Raw genomic sequence first — 15,277 nt, forward strand, 5'->3', positions numbered from 1 at the left:
CGACTAGCAATCGAACTCACATAGGTGTGTTCCTTTAAGATGCCCTGTAGGCTGACATCTTTGCTTCTCATTAAGCCACTCGGATCACATTGAGGTATTTACCAACCTGCCATACAGATAGGAAGAGAAGTGTATTACTCAAGAGATTGACCTTTATTAAAAAGGGTCTCTTCCCTCAGTCTACCCATAGCTTGTTTCACCATCCTAATTCACGGTATCTCCGATCACATAGGACAGGTTGCCACCACGATAGAACTTCATGTGGGTCTCAGTCCCATCTCACTCGATGCACTATCTATCATATTACGCGATAGTCCCTTAGTAAATTGATCTGCCAGATTTTTAGACGTATGGACATAGTCCAATGCTATTACTCCGGAGTTTCTCAATTTTCTGACAGATTTTAACCGCCGCTTTACATGCCTAGTGGTCTTCATGTTGTCCTTTGAACTGTTTATCTTGATAATTACTATTTGGTTATCACAGTTCATAGAAATTGTGGGCACAGGTTTTTCAACCACCGGCAAATCCATAAGGAGCTCACGGAGCCATTCAGCCTCAACAGTAGCGGTATCAAGTGCTGCAAGTTCTGCTTCCATTGTTGACCTTGTTAAGATGGTCTACTTGCAAGACTTCCAGGAAACAGCGCCACCTCCAAGTGTGAATGTATATCCACTTGTGGCTTTTAACTCATCAGCATCAGATATCCAATTTGCATCACAATAACCCTCGAGTACCTTTGGGTACCCCGTATAGTGAATGCCAAAGCTCGACGTTCCCTTTAGATAGCGCAATATTCTTTCAAGAGCACGCCAGTGATCATCTCCCGAATTTGAAACAAACTGGCTTAATTTGCTCACAGCAAATGAGATGTCAGGCCTCGTTGCACTAGCCAAGTACATTAGCGAGTCGATGATTTGGGAGTATCTCAACTGATCTCTCATTATTCTTCGGTTCTTTCTCAGGATCACGCTTGGATCATAGGGAGTGGACACGGGCTTGCAGTCACTATAACCAAAGCGACTCAGTACCTTTTCCACATAGTGAGTTTGTACAAGTGTTACCCCACCATTTTCTCCCCTTAGAAGTTTGATGTTTAGTATCATATCAGCCACTCCCAAATCCTTCATGTCAAAGCTCTTTGACAGAAAGTCCTTGACTTCCTCAATCACATTGAGGCTTGTCCCAAAGATTAGTATGTCATCCACATACAAGCACAGGATTACTCCTTCTCCCCCACCATAGCGGTAGTACACATATTTATCAGCTTCATTCGCAACAAAACCAGCAGATGTCATAGTTTTATCAAACTTTTCATGCCATTGCTTAGGTGCTTGTTTTAGGCCATACAAAGACTTCAATAATTTACACACCTTTCCTTCTTGACCTTCTACTACGAAGCCATCAGGCTGATCCATGTAGATCTCCTCATCTAGCTCCCCATTTAGGAAAGCCGTCTTAACATCCATCTGATGAACGAAAAGACCATGAGACGCAGCTAGGGCAAGCAGTACTCGGATTGTGGTCAATCAGGCCACTGGTGAATAAGTATCAAAGAAATCCTCGTCTTCTTTCTGGGTATAACCCTTAGCCACAAGCCTTGCCTTGTACTTTTCAATCGTACCATCAGGCCTAAGCTTTTTCTTGAACACCCATTTACATCCTATAGGCTTGCACCCGTAAGGACGATCAACAATCTCCCAAGTTCCATTGGTCATAATTGAATTCATCTCACTTCGCACTGCTTCCTTCCAGTAGTCAGCGTCGGGAGAGGAAAATGCCTCAGCAATGGTGCTTGGAGTGTCATCCACGAGGTATATAGTGAAATCATCACCAAAAGACTTTATAGTCCTCTGTCTCTTACTCTTTCGAGTAGCTCCACTATTATCCTCCTCTGGATTCTCAACACATGTTTGTTCAAGATGTTCTGTTGGCGCCACGGGGGAATCAACAGGTTTTTGACTAGATGTGCTAGGTTCATTTCCTCTCATAGGAAATTCATTCTCAAAGAATGTAGCATCTCTGGACTCAATCACTGCACCAACACGCATGTCAGGTACTCCAGAGCTTACAACTAGGAATCTATAGCCGACGCTGTGTAAAGCGTAACCAAGGAACACACAATCTACAGTTTTTGGTCTAAGCTTGCGCTTTTTGACGATTGGCGCATTCACCTTGGCCAAGCATCCCCAAGTGCGTAGGTATGAGAGAGTCAACCTTTTCTTTTCCCATTCCTCGAATGGTGTTACTTCTTTATTCTTTGTAGGAACTCTATTCAGGACATGACATGCCGTCAATATAGCCTCACCCCACCATTCGTTGGAAAGTCCCGTAGTGTCTAACATGGCGTTAACTAAATCAGTTAGAGTGCGATTCTTTCGTTCGGCAATCCCATTGGATTGGGGGGAGTATAGAGGCGTCCTCTCATGAATAATTCCATGTTCCTCGCAGAATGAATCAAACTCATGGGAAAAGTATTCTTCCCCACGGTCAGACCTCAACCGTTTGATTTTTCTTTCCAATTGGTTCTCTATTTTAGCTTTATAGATTTTAAAATAATGCATTGCTTCATCCTTTGTTTTTAGCAAGTACACATAGCAAAATCTAGTGCTATCATCAATAAGAGTCATGAAATATTTCTTTCCTCCTTTGGTCAATACACCATTCATCTCGTACAGATCAGAATGAATGAGATCTAGCGGTGCCAAATTTCTCGCCTCTTTCACAGCCTTGTGAGGCTTGCGAGGTTGCTTCGCTTGAACACAAGCATGGCACTTAGACCCTTTGACCAGATTGATTTTAGGGATTAATTTTAAACTAGATAAGCGCATCATACAACCAACATTGATGTGACAGAGTCAGGAATGCCAAACATTAGACTCATTATCATTTCTCACATGGTTCACAATTTTATCACAAGAATCCATCAAAGAGAAGCGGAACAAGCCTCCACTTTCATAGCATTTTCCAACAAAGGTTCCATACTTGGATACAACACATTTATTAGACTCAAATACAAGTCTAAAGCCATCTCTACATAATAGAGATCCACTAACGAGATTCTTCTTGATGGAGGGGACATGCTGCACGTTCTTTAGCTGCACGATCTTTCCCGAAGTAAACTTCAGATTGATCGTACCAACACCAAGTACAGCAGCATGAGTACCGTTTCCCATCAGCAAGGAGCAACCTCTTTGTTCCTGATAAGAAGAAAATAAAGAAACATCAGAACAAACATGAATGTTAGCATCCGTGTCAACCCACCACTCAGGTGAGAGACAAACTGAAAAACTGTGGGTAGATGATTACCGTACCCAGATTCTCCAGATTCGCTAACAACCATATTTGCGGACTTCTTCTGCTTGTCCTTGCGGTCAGGGCACTCTTTTGCCCAATGGTCAGATGCACCGCAGACAAAGCAAAGGCCCTTTTCTTTTTCCTTGCCCTTCTTCTTAAAAGTTGCAGCTTTAGGCTTGACTGCAGGCCTGTTTTTCTTCTTCCTCTGTGCGGCATGAAAGTTCTTCTTTTGCACCAGATTGGCGCTAGAACTTTCCTCATGCGCTTTCTTGCCATGAGTGTCCTTTGCCCTAGCATTCTCCTCCACACCAAGAGTAGCAATGAGATCAGTCACACTGAACACTTGCCTCCTGTGCTTTAGAGTAGTGGCAAAGCTCGACCAAGTAGGTGGCAGCTTAGCGATGATACCGCCGGCCACAAACTTGTCAGGCAACTCACACTCATTGTTCTGGAGTTCCTTTGCCAGCATCTGTATCTCATGAGCCTGCTCTACTACAGATCGGTCATCGACCATCTTGTAGTCATAGAACTTCTCCATGATGTACAATTCAGTGCTAGCATCGGCAACACCGAACTTGACCTCAAGTGCATCCCACATGTCCTTGCCAGTGTCCATATCCATGTACACTTACACCATGGTTTCAGCTAATATGCTGATGAGACCCCCCTTGAACAAGTTATCTGCCTCATTGAACTTAATCTCCTCCTCGTGAGAGAAAGGAGGTTAAATGCGCTTTCCCTTGATCACGTGCTCACAACGCATACTAGTGAACCACAGCTTGGAGCGGACACGCCACACTTTATAGTTGGATCCATCATCTTTCAATGGTGGTGGTTTTAGTGACGCAGCAAAACTAGCAGCCGAAAATGACCTATCAAGTTTTTGGATTGTTGAATATTTGGTCAATTTACAACTTATATTAATCCATAAATATGACTTAAACAATAGTAACAGTACCACTAACCATACTGTAACAGCACCACTACTGCAGATAGTATTTAACAGTGCAGCAACCAAGTGTGCTAAAAACGCTAATAGAATAGCATATGAACAATAGCGCACAGTGGGATTAGATTTATACCCTAGGGTGGGACTGCCGGTACCCGCGGACAGTGAACCACCATCTTCTCCGTCGTTGGTGTTGGTGCGGCCACTAGTCCTCCTCGTGTCCACCATGTTACAGAGGAGGTCGCACCGGGAGACTCCTGCAGGTGCGGTGTCGGAGCAGTGGCACGGGAAGCTAGGTGCGGTGTCAGAGCAGTGGCACGGGAAGCTCCTGCAGGTGCGGTGTCGCAGCAGTAGCACGGAAAGCTCCTGCAGGTGTGACGTCGGAGCAGTAGAACAAGACTCTCCCGTCACGAAGCAGAAGCCCCCCGAACAGGAAACTGCAGACGGGGCAGCAGTCGCACCGGGAAGCCGGCACTCCCCAAAAACTTGATTCCCCACCTACCCGTGCAGGTACGCTTGACGGGGGAAGTTCCGGAGGCCTGCTACCGAAGCTCCCTATGCGCGCAGGGAACTCCGGTCGGAGATGCAGACGAACAGCTCAACGCTCAGATGTTGCGGAGAGGAGGAAGAGGAAGAGTCGGGTCTCGCACACCTGGAACAGGGGCGCCCTCCCCTCATTATAGCCGCGCAATTCCCATCTGTCCGTTAGGCCCTGTCGGCGGAATGAACCTAGACAGGGTGGTTGGGCGTTGGGAGTTGGCTGCGGCACCACGGCCCACGGCCCCGGCGTGGCGCGTCGCGCGCGGGCGCGGGCGGGAGGCGCGGCTCGGTGGCAGCGGCGCGCGCGTGTGGCCTCCCGGTTCTCCCTCTCAACTTGTCTATATGAGAGTCCTAAGACTCACTATTTAAGTTGATAACCTTTTTAGTGAATTTCTCATATGGTACTAATCACTTTTCCACTTAACAATAATTGTGGGCCTTTGAAGTTTATTTGATTAATTAGAATAAATAATGGGCCTGGCCCAAATTAATCTAACAGTTGTACGTAGCGCAGCATCAGAGCTGGACAAAATTTCTAGAGTACAACGACAGTGACACACAGATAGCAGAATTGTTATACTATGGGGCTTTCAGTAACAGAAAGACCTGACGAGAATAAGGCCCGATCACCCAACTAAAGTCTAGCTAGTCAGCTAAAAGTTCTTTTAGCTAAATTTTAGTTGGGGTGTTTGGATCCTCTAGTTAAGACTCAGTTAAACTTTAGCTAAGTTTAGTGGGCTGAGACAGCCAAATTCAACTAAACTTTAGCTGGTTGGTGGATTCAAACAGGCCCTAAGATTGGTAGCTCTAGCCGCAACAGAGCAAGAAGAGCTGCACCAAACGACGAGATTTGAAGAAGCGCTTTTGCAACCTTGGAAGAGAAGCCGAAGCCATTTCGACCGTATAGAGGCGAAGCTGCTTTCTTTTTTGGCTCCGGTCTGAGTGTTCCAACTCAGGAGCCCTATCAAAGGAACTCTACGATGCTATTGAAGGAACTATTTTTTTTCACACAATATATTTTTACAACTACCTAAAATCATGTTTTTGGGCTTTTTTTACACTCTTAGATGCTTACAGTGGGGTGGGATGAAAGTTTAGATTATTATTGGACAGACCGTGTTTCAAAAAAATCGCTTAGCTGCATAGAGTAAACATTGGAGAATGGTATTTATGAAGACTTGAAGCTTCCTGCATACCATGTTGGACGATCTCGAGCTTAGCGAGAGTTTTTTTTTTCACGTTTGCGAAATTGTTGTCTTGGGATATACGAGTCGTAACTGCTTGTAAAAGATAACCGGTGCATCGCGGCAGGATATTATTTCAGGTGGTGTTTAAGGGGGTGTTTGGTTCCATGAACTAAACTTTAGTCTATGTCACATCGGACGTTCGGATGCTATTTAGGAGAATTAAATATGAGTTAATTATAAAACTAATTACATAGATGGAGACTAATTTACGAGACGAATTTATTAAGCATAATTAATCCGTCATTAGCACATATTTACTGTAGCACCACATTGTCAAATCATGAACTAATTAGGCTTAAAAATTCGTCTCACAAATTAGCCACAATCTGTGTAATTAGTTATTTTTTTCATCTATATTTAATACTTTATGATGTGTCCAAACATCCGATGGGACAGGGACTAAAATTTTTTTGTAGGAACCAAACACCCCCTAAATCCAGGACTTAAAGTTTAGGGATGTCACATCGGATGTCACGTGGAAGTGTTCGGATAGTAATAATAAAATAAATAGCAGAAATCCTCAGTAATCCGCGAGACGAATTTATTAAACCTAATTAATCTGTCATTAGCACATATTTACTATAGCACAACATTATCAAATCATGAACTAAATAGGCTTAAAAAATCCGTCTCGTAAATTAGTCGTAATCTGTGTAATTAGTTATTTTTTTAGTCTATATTTAATACTCTATGTATGTATCAAATATCCAATGCGATAGAGAGTAAACTTTAGGAGGAACTAAACAAGGCCTTAAAATCTTTGATCCACCTTGAAGGACGCGTATATATTAAAGTGAATGGCGATATGGCTGTGCAAGAAATTAGAAAACGGAATATACATAATACATACAAGACTCCAAGTTACCAATAGTGTTGCTGATAGTTATTATAGAATCATACTACTATGTTCTAACAAAAGAATATAATCAAAGTCAAATTACCTTAAGTTTATAGTAAGAAAATAATATCACTCTACACAGTTGTATACTATTAAAATATATATTTCACGGCAAATCCAGTGACACTTATTTAGTGTAAATATTAGTATTTTTTATATAAATTTGATCAAACTTCATATTGTTTAACCTAGCACTATTCTAGAACTACACCTTTTCTAGGCTCAGGGAGTACATAATACCTTCTATATAAAAGAAACAAAGAATTTTACATAACATAAAACTAATATATTCCTTCCGATCAGAAAACTCGCACTCCTGGTCAGGAAAATTTTATACAACATCAAACCTTTAAAACTATACAGACATCAATATTTCCAAAAGAAAAAAAAATCAGTTTTAAGTTGTATATGACGAATTGTATTAAAAATACTTGCAAAGTCTCATCATTTTAAGATTGTATTATAGAAGAAGTTAGTAGTCAAGATATTTTAAGACCATGCAAAGTCAAATACAACAAGTAGTTTTGACACTACAAGTAGTTTTTACTATACGTAGTATTTAACTTCACATTTGTAATTAACAACAAAAGACAACTTTTAGTAGCTTCCAACCATACCAACAAGAATACACTTGGAGCCTTGGAGGAACTCAGTACTGTTCCCTAAAAACTCGGTCAAAATCACAAAGGAGCAGTCAACGATTGCAAAGTACTAGGAAATTATGCAGCATCAAAATCATCTGAAGGCTCCGATTTCCTCCCTGAAACGTGTGATGAGGCCATCAACGCTCATTGTGGCCAGGTCGGCATTGTCTCTTACCCTAACGCAGACCTGCAGTACACAAAGGATCCACGTGAAACAGCAAGGAATCAAATCTATTTTGCGTGAATCCATATCTGAGGGTGATACTGGTACACAAGTACACGGTATGTAGAAGAAAAAAAATGGGACGACGTAAAGAGGACTTACATTTCCAGTCGCGGCCTCTTGTGCACCTACGACAAGAATGTAGTTGAATTGGGCTACTTGGGCTTCCCGTACCTGCAAGATTTATTGGGATGGACTAATACGGAGTAAACAGCAAAAACAAGACAGATGACATGATAAGTCTCACAGATTGGCTACATGCAATTCCGTCTTTTGTGATTGAGAATTTTTGTATAAGGACGAGCAAACAAACATAAGAATAAGAAATTAAAATAAACAATGCAAAAGCCTAAAAGAGCATGGAAACTGGGAAGTACCTTCTTTTGTATTGTCCTGTCACTCACGTCAATATCAACATGGAAACCAGTTTCATGTAGCGTGGCAAGAACCTGGTATCAGAAACAAAAGGATCATCAGAGCAAGCTCCAATTTTGCCTAAAGCGGTAAAAGGGAACACATATAACATGAATCCATGAGGATAGTATGGTAAGCTATAAAAGGTAACAGGGCTACATTAAAGGATAGTATGTGAACTCATCAACCAACTCAAAGTCAATAAACATTTGTTGTTTGAATTAGAGACAAAAACTAAGCAATTTCACACCGCTAACTGCAAAGAATCATCTAAAACACCACACAACTGGCGAGGACCACAAAGTGGAATATAACTCAACATAAGTTTTTTTAATGCCAGCCACCACAGAGAACTATTAAGTCAAGTCAGTTTTTAGATATAAGGACCATTTACCTGTTTCGCATATTCCACTGAACCAGAAGATACCAAGCAAACAATGGCCTGGCGAGGGCTTAGCCATAAGGGCCATTTACCATTGTAATGCTCCAAAAGAATGCCAAACATCCTTTCAACAGAACCTAGGATTGCCCTGTGTATCATCACAGGCCTTTCAATTTTTGCTTCATCCTCAGCAGAATAAGCCAGCTTGAACCGAATGGGCAGCTGAAAATCCAGCTGTAACATATAATATAAGGTTAGACATATTTTAATTATATAATGATAGAATAACATTCAAGCGAACCTGTAAGGTTGCACATTGAAATTTCCTCTTAAGGGCATCAAACACACCAATATCAATTTTTGGACCGTAGAAAGCACCATCCCCTTAATTAATCTGCAAGAAGGCATCTATATAAGTCCTCTGAATACAAGGCAATGTCATGGCAGAACAATGTTGCAAAATGTATATGCACTTCCTCATAGAGCAACAGGAATGATTGTCACAAGCACTCAAAATCCTGTGATTTTAGTCAGAGCCGGTGCAGGTACATTTAACAATGACAGAATAATTGGGTGAAAGCCCTTTTAACTGCACCAAAAATACCGAATATTTTGTACAAATGCAAATCTAATCTAGCAATCTAGCATCATAAAGGCATGGGAACATCAAAGGAAAAAGAGCTATCATAGTGTTTGTGGAGGTACCTTCCACGGCTTCCCAAACTCATTCAAGGCTTCTGTCAATTGTTGCTCTGCTTTGTTCCAAGTTTCAATTTCACCTAAATACTTCTCTGGTCTCTGGAAAATGGCATCATGATCAGGTTAGAGTATTAACTAAGGACCATCAAACTGTCACAAGGTTATATCTTTTGAAGCTCAGAGAATTCATTAAATCTCAGCATTTTTCCCCAAATATACGAAAATGGAAAGTACCAAGAATGCAAAAGCAATGGCAGAAATAACAATGTAACATGTAAACTCTCATTAGTTATTCACAGAATTTGTCATTTGGATCACCATAAGACGATATATCAATCCAATATAAGGCTGTTTGGAATTAATGAGTCTATGCGGAACATCAAATGCTAGAAGAGAGATTGCGAGATCTTGTCATGATCTTACCAACTCCAAGTTCAAAAAAGCAAGAACGTAAACCACATTATCTAAATATATTCCAGTGAGATAATAACAAGCAACTAGCAACTATGAACAAATATTAGTGTGACTGCCCAGATTTGTAACAATTTTGAAAAAATAAGTATGTGATAACATGCCCATAACTACATAAATATCACAGATTCAGTGGTGATATTGTGATTTGAGTTCTCAGTGGTTAGCACACAAGTATAATAAGTATAAGAAAGCAAAAAGGAAAAGGCTGTCCATAGAGGTGATTGTTAAGCAGTTCATCCTGCATACTAAAGCTGCAACTAGCAGCCCCCAAAGTGTCATCATTTCATGCCAATTGTTAAGCATAGATTATGGTTCCTTTCAGAAATGCCATCAATATAGAAGATAAAAAGAACAGAAGAATACCGTAGACAACTCCAACTCATATTTGAAGCCAAATATCTCGTAAACATAATTGATGAATTCCAAAACAGCCTTAACCTCATCCTTGATCTGCAACAAAACAAACTTTTAAAAAAGGTAGGGGTACATATACTATCAGAGAAAAGGAAGAAACAGTAAATATACTATACAACTTGCTAATGCAAATTAGAATGTATACATGGTGCTGGTGTTAAGCATGTAAAAGTAATTATCATAACAGCATACACTTTATGTAGATTATATACAGTGTCATGATTACTAAGGCAAGTACAACACGATTCATTCTATTCTAGAGGATAGTAAACAAGCATGGTCTACGCAAATAAAACTTACTTGGTCCTCTCTGCAGAAGATATGAGCATCGTCCTGCCAGACATAATAAAACATCAAAAGATTAGTTAGTATGGAGAGAACAAAATTATCATTAAATATAACTGGACTTGAAAACAAACAACTCACAGAGTAGAAGCCTTACCTGCTGGAATCTTCTAACACGTGTCAAACCTGTAAGTGTGCCACTAAGCTCATTTCTATGAAGCACTCCGAAATCAGCCATGCGAAGAGGCAACTCTGTAGCAAAAGGTAAGCCAACCATTACACAAAAGGTTTGAAAAAACCAACAAATGCACAATAACGGTAGAAAATTTAGGAGCCCCTCAAAAATGAAGACACTACAGAAGGATGATTGGAGCAGCAATGGTCAAGCTTAAATTGCTCATGCGGTTCCATTTGGATTGGAGTTAGTATCAGTGACAAAAGGTGCTGACATATGGGATAATCAAGCCACAACCTCCTGTTAACAAAAGAGCCCTCATCCAATTAACCTGTAGTATTGCATTTTTAGCTTGTAAGGTTATGAACCATTATCTAGTACTCCAAATGTTGAAGTAGTTGACTAAATGTGAGTATAGATTAAATAACTATTTGGTTCTTTTGTACACCAAATGTGAAGTAGTTGACTATCAGTAAGTGGGCCTGTCATGAGTTGTTTAGGCACTTAGATAATGGCCCTAGGCATGGAAATTTATCAGTTCTGCAACCGCTTTAAGCTATTGTCGTGAAAGCAGAAAGTTTCACTTAAAACAAAGCAATTTAGAATACAATAATTAGGAAGAATCTCACCTCTGTATGACCGGACCCTATTAGCAAACATTAGACAGTGGCCAGGACAATTCATTGGCTTAAGCCCAAATTCCTGTTTCTCAATCTGCACAAGAATTGATCCAACAAGCAATCAGCAGAGGTTGTAACTCACTGATGAGTCTACGACACATGTAATGTAAAATAAACTGACATAGATTCTGCAGTATAATATGTGAATGCACATACCTCAAAAACAAACATGTTCTCCTTGTAGTTTGCAGCATGTCTGGAAGTTTCCCAAAGTTGCATATTGTAAATATTTGGGCTCAACACCTATAAGATAGGCATATAAGCAACAAAAACAGTGGAATTGAACAGCGATGTCTATAATCTAATCCAATTGAGTAAATAAACAAACTAGTGTAAACCTCTTGGTATCCTCTATCTCTGTACTGTTGTCGCATAAAGTCCATCAGTTTGTTATATATCCTAGCACCATGTGGAAGGAAGAAGCAGCTTCCAGGGCTGCACAATTGTAAATACAATCAGCAATTCGCCATTAACCAGAGATGTCGCAATCGAGATATGAAAGCAAGAGAAGAAACATAAAGGAGTGCTAAGGTACCTAAGTTCATGGAAAAAGAAGAGTTCCTGTGCTCTCCCTAGTATCCTATGATCACATTTCTTAGCTTCCTCTAGAAAATGTTTATATTCCTGCAAAGTATCATGTAATACACATAGATGCAAAAGATGAGAACAATAACAAAAGAAAATGCTAGCATATCATTCAGATTATGATAACACAGATCAGAAGCCATGTCCTATCTTGATATTCATAATTATACGGTTACCTGAACTTATCAGTGCCTCAGAGACACGCTCACTAACAGTTTCACAAATGTGCTGTGCAAATTATCCCTAACCCCATAACCCATGTTAACCAACAGATTCCGAAAACCACAAAGAGATCTTAGACATGGTTTAGTATTGATTCAGGGAAAAGTGCATGTCATATCATCATGTATGAAACTTTCTGCCTAGTCAGGTGCAACACATGAATCATGAACAAATAATTTATGCTAGTATCTAAAGTGCAAATATAACAGACATGTTCAGCAGGGTTTTAGATTAGTAAACAGTTTACAATTGTCCACGTCATCGGAGATAGCATCATAAGCAGAAATTATATTCTATACCGTGAGACGTCGAGAATCAGGGAAAGATATTCCATGTACTCTCTGCAGGCTTTCGCGGTCTGCTTTTCCTCTCCAATATGATGACGAAGCCTGAATATTTACATGCGTGTATACATATGAAATAGCCAGTTACACTATTAAATAGAACCAGAAGATTAGTGCATAATCAAAGAATCATTACCTTCAGACAAGCGAAAGCTTTGACGAAGGATGTATTTGGGATGTGTGGCCCACGGCATAGGTCAACTAAAGGACCACACCTGTATACTGTAATGGTCTTGTCCTCGGGCAACTCATTAATGATTTCAACCTGAACATATAATTCATTTTTTTGTAAGAATGAATAGAGGTCATATATATTTAACATATGCAGCAAAACAATATAGAGGAATGAAACAAACAAGACAGGAGCAAGGAAGGTTGCCTTGAATTTATTTTCAGCAAACATTTCAAGAGCTTCTGCCCTGCTGACCTCGATGCGTTCAAATGGTTGCTTTTCCTGCACCAAGTAGGATTTAACCATGTAAGAACACAATGTATCTAGCTAGAGTGCTTCAATGTGTCACAAAAACAATGCAAGACATGGATACATCATTAGCGATTCCAAAATTCTGAATCAGCACATGTAGTGACCCACATATAATGCATTGAAATAAGCCATCCAGGTAGATAGTGCCCACAAAACAAGTTCACATAATAAGCTTAAATGATGAGTTAAAATTCAAAGCATGCCGCAACAGCCTTTTTAGCTTGGTTTTCAATGACACCAAAGTGCTCCTCGTTTAAAGTCAGATCATTGTAGTAAGCATCATAGTAGAAACCCTTAACATATCAAGTGGAAACATTAGAAAGCAGTTCAACAACAGATAAGATGGCTACGTTAACTTCATTAAGCTTTAAGATGATTGATCCTCTGATCATTTTCATACCTCCCCTCTTGTGGTGCAAGGCCCAATACACAGCTTGCAGCCATATGCTCTCTCAAGAGACTGCAAATTTACATCTATAATTAGTGCTAATTGAGTTGAAAATGAATTGTCACATACAAATACTGAAACTCACTTGAATAACCAAATAGCATGAAAAAGTATGACAAATGTTTAAATAAAAAAACATGCTCAAAGACATGAACAAGCGAAATGCCAACTCACCTCTCCAAGAATATGAGCACTTGAGTGCCAGAAGGTGTCACGGCCTTCATTGGTATCAAACTTGAACATTTGCAATTTGCAGTCACCTTCCAGTGGCCTCCCCATATCCCAGAGTGTTTCGTCCACTTGAGCTATCAAACAACTATCTGCGAATCCACTAGATATCTCCTTAGCAATATCCATCGGGGTTGTAATCCATTTCTTCCCCTCTTTGATTGCGCCATCAGGCAGAGTTATCCTGAAGGACATGGCCCCAAGCAATGGTTCAGAGTGAGAATCCATCAGCATTATAAGCAAGCAAACACCATTTGGTACGACAAAAACTAAAAACAGTCAGCAGTTCAATTTCATGGTGCCATATTATGAATTTCATAAGCTAAACTTCAGTGCAGATATTATGATTCACCTGCATGACTCTAATTCGACAATAACCTCGCAAGCAACAACAGTTGGTACAGAAAAACTACAAACAGTCGGCAGTTCAATTTCATGGTACCATATTATGAATTTCATAAGCTAAACTTAAGTGCAGTGCAGATATTATGATTCACCTGCATGACTCTAATTCGACAATAACCTCGCAAGCAGACCGTTAGAGCACTCACTTGATAACTTCGCCGCCGATATTCAGCCGCTCGACGGCCTGCCTTGCCTGGATCTCCTCGGACAAGCGAATCCTCTTCTGTGTGACGGCCACCAGGTAGGAGTCGTCGCGAGCGACCAGCGCCGAAGCCGGGGCGGGGGCCTTGGCCTCCCCCTTTCCCTTCGCGTCCTTACCAGGAGCAGAACCCTCACCCATCGCGTCGGCGGCGGAGTGGTGAAGGAAGAGGCGGGCCGGGTGGAGAGACAGTGGGGGGAGGACGCGGGAGGCCTCGCCGGTGGCACACTAGCATAAAGTGGATTTAAGCGGAGGCTGCGGCGTCGCGGGATATGGTGCTCGCCGGTCGCCTATAGGCTATAGTCTGTCTATAGGATTCGGGCGGGGTGCCCGGAGGAGAAAAAAAAAAGTGCATGTTACTGACGTAGGCCGTGGCCAGTTGGCCCAACAAAATTAACTAACAGGACCGATTTCCGTGCTCCTTAAGCCAGACTTTTTCAGTTAATAAATAGTATTTTTCTCTCACAATAAATCAGTCAACAGATCTTTTAATCATGGCTTATCGGCCAAGCGAACCGGGCGGATAGAAATCACGAAACTTATGAACATGGCCGATTTTCCGTGCTCCCTACTAAATCTAAGAACAAAATCTACTTCGGCCCAGCCTTCTGGAATTTGGCCCATGTTAAGGCAGGAGCTCGGTCTGTTCGCACCTAGTCCAGACGAAAAAGGTTTTTTCAAACTCAATTTTTTCAGTCGTCTAATTTATCTCTTAATTATAAATTAAGTTTTTGACCCCTCAACTTTTAAAACCATTTTCTATTTTTCTTTTACATTAATGGCAGTTTTAAGGCTAGTTTTGCTGACGTGGCGACACATTAGAGGGGGTAAATCGGATTAAATTAAAAGTTTAGAGGTAAACATGACTAGAAATATTTTTAATAAAGATATACAAAAAGTCTATGACGGAGTTGGTGAAGATAAGCTGGTTTTGATAAAGTGGAGCATTTTCAAATAGGACCTAAAGTCAAAGTATTTAGAGCAACTTCATAGGAACCATAAACCGAGCCCCTGCTCTTTTTTTAATGCTGAGAAAAAACT

General features: G+C 40.7%; 1 pseudogene; it reads right to left on the reverse strand.

Moving 5' to 3' along the window:
• Positions 1–7,415: 7,415 nt before the first annotated feature.
• Positions 7,416–14,860, reverse strand: LOC136536615 (threonine--tRNA ligase, mitochondrial 1-like; annotated as a pseudogene).
• Positions 14,861–15,277: the final 417 nt, after the last annotated feature.

The sequence above is a fragment of the Miscanthus floridulus genome, chromosome 2 (genome assembly GCF_019320115.1).
Source record: "Miscanthus floridulus cultivar M001 chromosome 2, ASM1932011v1, whole genome shotgun sequence".
NCBI lineage: Eukaryota > Viridiplantae > Streptophyta > Magnoliopsida > Poales > Poaceae > Miscanthus > Miscanthus floridulus.